This window comes from Dermacentor variabilis, chromosome 10, assembly GCF_050947875.1.
Source record: "Dermacentor variabilis isolate Ectoservices chromosome 10, ASM5094787v1, whole genome shotgun sequence".
NCBI lineage: Eukaryota > Metazoa > Arthropoda > Arachnida > Ixodida > Ixodidae > Dermacentor > Dermacentor variabilis.
The window spans coordinates 15,350,110-15,357,166 of record NC_134577.1 but is presented as its reverse complement, the minus strand read 5'-3'; positions in this window follow the sequence as shown (position 1 = coordinate 15,357,166).

The window sequence follows — 7,057 nt, the reverse complement described above, 5'->3', positions numbered from 1 at the left end:
CCGTTCCGGTAGCCGAGCGGCTTGAGTGTTGAACTCGTATCCTTCAGGACGGTGGTTCGATTCCCGCTGCCTGCATCGCTGAAAAAAAAAAAAGGCAGCGATGCGGATGCCGGGGCTCGAAGTGCCATCCATGAAGGTTCGAGGTGGACCGTTAAGGCTGGGTCTCGGACCCCAGAGGACCTCCTGCATCGTAGTACCGGCGTACGCATGGCCAGTGCGCGGATTGAAGGCGGTGCGGACGTCGGCACTATGAGGCAGGTGACCCCCTGGGAGTCACGGTGCCGTACAACTGGGTGCCGGAACTCCAAGTGCCGGAACTGGGAGTTCCGGCACCCAGCTGTACTCTCGGCCGCCGGAATGTGGCGGATAAGAGGGAGTTTTGTGTCATGGTGCACACTATTTCCTCTCGCTATCCCCCGGGTATCCTAAGAGGGTGGATACCTGTTGCTTTTGTGGGAAGTGCGAAGCGCACCCCACGGAGTACAACAGAAGAACACCCCTAGAGGAAAAACCCACCTGTAAGAGACCCCCCCCCCCCCAATAGAGAAAACCGACCCGGCTCACCTTTCGGATACCTTCGGAGACCCCACCCCCTAGAGAAACCGCCGACCCGGCCCGACCGAACCCCCCCCCTAGAGAAAGCCGACCCGGCTCCCACTTCTAAGAGAACCCCGGCTTCGCTCTTTTGCCGCGAGAGGAGCCCACCTCTATAGAGATCACGCGGCAAAAGAGGTCGGCTCCTCTCGCGGCAAAAGAGCGAAGCAGAGGTTCTCTTAGAAGTGGGCCGGGTCGGCTTTCTCTGGGGGGGGGGGGGGGGTTCCGTCGGGTCGGCGCTTTCTCTAGGGGGTGGGGTCTGTTAAAGGTGGGCCGGGTCGGTTTTCTCTATTGGGGGTCTCTTACAGGTGGGTTTTTCCTCTAGGGGTGTTCTTCTGTTGTACTCCGTGGGGTGCGCTTCGCACTTCCCACAAAAGCAACAGGTATCCACCCTCTTAGGATACCCGGGGGATAGCGAGAGGAAATAGTGTGCACCATGACACAAAACTCCCTCTTATCCGCCACATTCCGGCGGCCGAGAGTACAGCTGGGTGCCGGAACTCCCAGTTCCGGCACTTGGAGTTCCGGCACCCAGTTGTACGGCACCGTGACTCCCAGGGGGTCACCTGCCTCATAGTGCCGACGTCCGCACCGCCTTCAATCCGCGCACTGGCCATGCGTACGCCGGTACTACGATGCAGGAGGTCCTCTGGGGTCCGAGACCCAGCCTTAACGGTCCACCTCGAACCTTCATGGATGGCACTTCGAGCCCCGGCATCCGCATCGCTGCCTTTTTTTTTTTTCAGCGATGCAGGCAGCGGGAATCGAACCACCGTCCTGAAGGATACGAGTTCAACACTCAAGCCGCTCGGCTACCGGAACGGCACATCGAACCCTGTTTATTTGTCGACCAGTAGCTTGGCCAGCTGGGCCGCTGTCGCGGCCTACGCTCACATAGTCCGTTCTGCCGACAACATACCACATGCTCTATCCGCGTGCTCATGTGCGCATTACGCTACTCTCTGTGTACACTTTGCAGCAGCGTAGCGGAACTGTATTCGGCGTCACTGAACACGCTGTAGTTATTTGAATCCTTGACCCGGTTTAGTAGCACTGCGAGGAGCGGTTATAGCAAGCTGTTCAATTCCTTTTATGAGAAGACCCACGTCCCCCTTTGACAGAATTAGTTGTCGATTGACTGGCCACACTCGGACGCTTGTCCACGCTGAAAGAAAATGCTAGCGAAGAGACCAGACACGCACGGGCGTTAATTCCACACACCGTAACTTTATTTCGAAGCTCTTAACCATTCGTACACCAGCAAAAAGCATTCCTCCGGCCCTGTAAAAACAAAATTGAGGCACGATAAAAAACCGAACATTCTCACCTTAATTTACGCCGTATACATGCGCGCACATGACGCCGAAAGTGCAAATTTCTCACAAATATGACATCGAATTCACTACTAGGACGACAGGTGCCGGGAATAGAAAGTAACGCTGGCAGGGGAAAACAAATACTATCACAAATTCTTAGTGGCAATTCCGAAGTCCTGGAGATCGTAAAACCCAGAAGGCTGTATCTGTGCGAGAAAACGAAATCCATTCTAGAGGTACGTTTGGAACAGCTTAACGGAAACCTCCGGCCATAGAGTTTCTCACTACATTACCTAGAGGGAAATCTGGCGCTGCTGCGCTGTGGTATGCATGGGAATGACGGTATATTGTGGATTCAGATTGGCATCGTTCTCGTAGAGGCAAGACACTTTGAAGATGCGCTTGGCAAGTACCGTTCAGTCTGTCACGATTGATTTTCTACTAGAACAGCACGTGAAAAGCTGTTTTAGCTTTATTATTACGCGAAAACATGTCTTGTTTAACTATGAGAACTTGTTATTGTGCGTACGACTACATGTTCCGTAAAAAAGTATCAGCGGGCCGCAAAAGTTGGACAGACAAGGTTCGCGCTCGCTTGGAAACAGTTCGTCGTCTGTTCTTGCTTTTCTTCGCTTGGTCATGCATCGTGGGAGAGTACAGATGTAATATGCGTGAATGGAAACATTTTGAAGATTTTACTTGGAGAACGCGTTATTTGCGCAGCCATATCCACGTTTTAGACGAAGCCTCTTACAACACCAGCCAACACCAGCCTCGCAGACGGCACGGTGCCCCTTTAAGAAACTCCCATAGACGGTGGCGCCAGATCACCCTCTAGGTGTTATAGTGAGAAACTCTGCCTCCGGCTAATAAGCCCGGCGCACGGCTATTCGCGAGGATTGTGGAACGCGAGACACAAGTACGCGAAAAACTACAGAACAGCACGAAAGTACTTCCGATGCTCAACAAGCTTTTTCGTTCTTATACGGCGATTGCTTAACATCCTAATGTCACGCGTAAGTTTGCCTGCTACACAACACAGGCGCCAGTTCAGAGTGATAAATTATCCCGACGTCTTCTATTCTACTCAACCTGCGGTATGCCTCCCAGACGAACTCCAAATTTTGCAGTAGCGTGGTGTGGTGTCCTTTCAGGCTTCGCTATCCATTGCTACAGTTTTTCAAGTACTTACTTCGACGAGTTCGCTGTTCAGAGCATCCAACAACACCGACACCAAACGTATTTGGGCGCACTAAACCCTGCAATGCCCAAACAGCGCTTTACACGAAATAAGTACAACTTGATTTCTCGCCATGGAGCGCAAAGTTATACTGAAGATAGCTTCAGCAAACATAACGAGCACTGCAGCTAGTAGTTACATTCCTAAGCTGTTCACGTGTGAAACTAGCGCTGCAATATATGTCGCTACTTCTCTTTCACGTGCAGAAATTTGAAATTCAGTCTCGAACGGCGCAGTAATCATTGCATTGCGTTATGTATTGCAGGGTTAAAAAGGATCCTGAACGAAGCTCTTCGCTTATTGAATAACAGTAGGCGACTAACATACGCCACCGCGAAAGTCTCCGGCAAATTTTGCAGTCGTACGTGGGTGTTTCGTTATTTCAGCTAGTCATGCACTCCACCAACATTCCACTCCTTGTCTTCCCCTCCCCCCTTCACCAACTAGATAACTCGGTAAGCCGCCGTGCTATCGGTGCTCTATTTCGAAGACCCGCCCGTAACTCACCTCAAGCTACCCAGGACGTACCCCGGAAACACTTATTAGCTCGAGTCGTGGTACGTGAAGTGTAAGACATCTTGCACGTCATGGGCGTTAAACGTCGCCATCGTCGTCGTCTTCTGGCCTTTTGGCCTGCGGTGTTTTCAGACTTTATTTTTGTGTGTGCGGAACCAAGCGCTTGTCGTACTTTTCAGCAACGGTGCGAATGGCCACGTCATCGTGACAGTGAAACTGGACTCGCTGACGCGAGTTCGAGACCTGGCGTTCGAGCTGAACCTCTCCAGTCTGGGTCAGCGGCTGCTCGGTGGCTCGCGCACCAGGTTGCTTCAGATTGAGGGATTCTCCGAAGTCTGTGGTGGGGAGATCCTCGCCATCATCGCCACTTCCGGTGAGCACGCTGCTCTGGAACTAACAAAAAAAAAAAGAAAAATTGAGTGGGCTGGCAACTTCTTCAGGCAGAAATCAATGCTTCCCGCGTGTTTTCCTCAGTTGTCAGGAATTCGCATACTGTTCGATGCCAAGTTAGTGCTATGGAAAGTGGAAGGGCGAAATTTACAGACCCTGCTTCCTAGCGCCGCTTACGCAGGATATAGCCCAATTATAGTCCGTTTTATTTATGTATTTAATTTTTTATTTATTTGCAGTATCTAACAGGCTGCTGATCGGATCAATATGTAAGGGGGCTTTACGTGGTTAGTAATATGGTGACGAGTATTGAAAGAAACATACATATATTGGCTATGTACGAAAAATAATACAATCCCAATGCTCTTCATAAAGCGAATACACAACAGAGTTCATATAAACTAGACGACTGGACATTATCTAAACTTTTGAACGCCACAACGTTCTCGTGCTGTTGCGCATGCATCTAGTCGGCGTTTCGCTTCAAAAGCACAGATCGACCCACGTGCTACATAGGGGACAATTCCAGCCAGAATATATACGCCATTTCATGGCCCGCCTTATTAATTGCAAAGAACTGAATATTTCAAATAGGAACCTGTCAGTGGCACGCTGCTCATTTGTGAAGCGAGCCAGTGTGTGTCAAAAGCACGAGTCCAAGTAATGAATCGGCGGAGTACGAATTCCGATACAGAAACGAGTGCTTCTTATCCGCTCCGATTGGAAGGCTCACATTAAGCTAGCTGAAGATGTTTCATACGCAGACCCGCAATTACGCACTGTTAACTTGAGGGCCTAAGTTTAGCCAATGGGCTTTAACTAGATTTTAATGCGGAACCACTGTACCATCAGCATAAATACAAACCTGATCAGAAAATAACCGAATCGAATTTCTGGTGAGGTAGGTACATGGAATATAATTGCTATGTAGCCTCTGTTTAAGCATGTAGCAGTAGTCTTTAGTGTAGGTTTTGGTGTCTTAATTCAAATCGCATAAACAAATACAGGTGAACTTGGGAACGGGACGATATGCCCGAGTATTTTCAGAATTGTTCACGTTTGAAACTACGCTGATGCTGCCCCCAATTGTGATTTACTTGCTTCAGTACTAGCAAATTATTCCGAAGCTCAGGATTAGACCGAAAATGTTCAGCTCACCAAGGAAAAGTAGTTTACAGCATGCGTTCGTTTCTAATCCGACTTTTTCACTTTTCTGTGCTGCGCTCTGTCGCATGCCGCTGGCAACGCTTTGGAAGGGAGCCGGGGCTTTCGCCCTTCGATTTGTGGAGCTGCACGCATGTTGAGTCTGCATTGGTTACGCGTTTCGTCGATCGCGACTGGCTTCTTCATGGAAGCAATGTCGTACCTGGAAGCCACGTCGCAATCATCGACCACCGGATGAGCAATCCTGAGCGCGCTCTCGTGCCAGCAATGCGGCCGTTAAAGGCGTGCCGAGTTCCGTCTGTGGACGCGGCTGCCTTAGAGTTTGTTGTCGCTGATTTCACCAGTTGGAACTCGCTCTGTATAATTTTTACACATACTTTAGACCTTTCGCATATTGAATAAGTCTTAGCGCGCAGCCTTGCGAGTCAGATTAACCGAAGCGGTGCATTTGTTTACATTGACATCTACATCCACGGGTCGTTGATTGTTAGCGTGAAATGTAGAAACGGTGCATCGCTGACATGAAATGTGAAAACGTAGCAAAACGTACACATCTGCAAATATCAGCGGCCGAGTCAATTAAACAAAATACTTTTGCACTTAAAAACGCTGAGCAAGAAGGTTCAACCTTGCTGGACATCCTGGCCAACCGACGTCCAAAGTGGAGCATCCGGCTGCGCAAGGACAGCAGAGTGTGCTCCAGCTTTGCCAGTGGCGTGAACACTGTGGCACCTACGTTGCTCGCAACTGCAACATGTGGCTTGAGATGAGCATGCTGCAGGAGATGTTCAACTCGCTGCTGCAGAAGTCAGGTCGACCTGGGATGATGCCAAGGCAACAGTGAGAATGACATATACTCGTCTTTCTGAGTTTATTGAATAATTGACCAGGCTAAACAGTTACCGCCTCATTAGAGAGCAATCAGGAGTAATTTTGCGTCGTTCATTCCTTTATTTCAATAAACAACGGATTACCACAGGGGTACTGTATGGTCTGGCAAACACTACAGTATGTGTCCATATAAAAGCTAGTGCAAAAGAGCGATACCTTTAGGTTTGTCTTTCACATGACTGTCAAAACCTTTCGCAGTCGTTATTAGTGTTATATAGCATAACCAGCATGAAACATTTGAAACAACTTTGGCCCTACAATACACCAGGTAATAGGTGCGACGCCTGTGGGCAGTCTATGCAAACCACCTACCCGCTGTTCTTTATACGACATGACTCGATGCGAGGCAAACCCCCGACCTCTGTGCAGAGCTGTCAGTGGCATTCCATGACAATAAATGGCACCATATGTTCTCGCCTATTCTTAACTGCTAATAGCACTTGCCAATGCCTATTGGATTGCATTTCCGGGCGAAATGTCTACTGATGATGATGCCTGCTGCTGATGACACATTTAACTTCAGTGATGTTTATCTCCTTCATGCAGATGTAGCCTTGATAAACCAACCCATTTTTGACTGACGTTCTAAACTGATTTTGTCCAACAGGCCACCAGGGCGGGCATCGTCATCATGACGGTCCATCCATCCAACTATGACATCTTCACCATAACGACGCGAGGTAGATCGCCGTCTGCAGTAAACAGCCGTGTCGATAGGCACACTACTTTAATATACTGCCAACTGCGTTGGTGGATAGGCGAAGAAAGTTGACGGCATCACATGCTCCCATAAAGCTAGGGCTAAAATTAAACAATTAAATCTAGCTGGACGATTTTTATCGAAAGAATAATTCACAGACAGAGAAGTCAGATGACATGCAATGTCACTCATTCATTCATGAGTGAATGTCATTCCCCCTAAAGATAGAGAGAGCAAATGATAAAT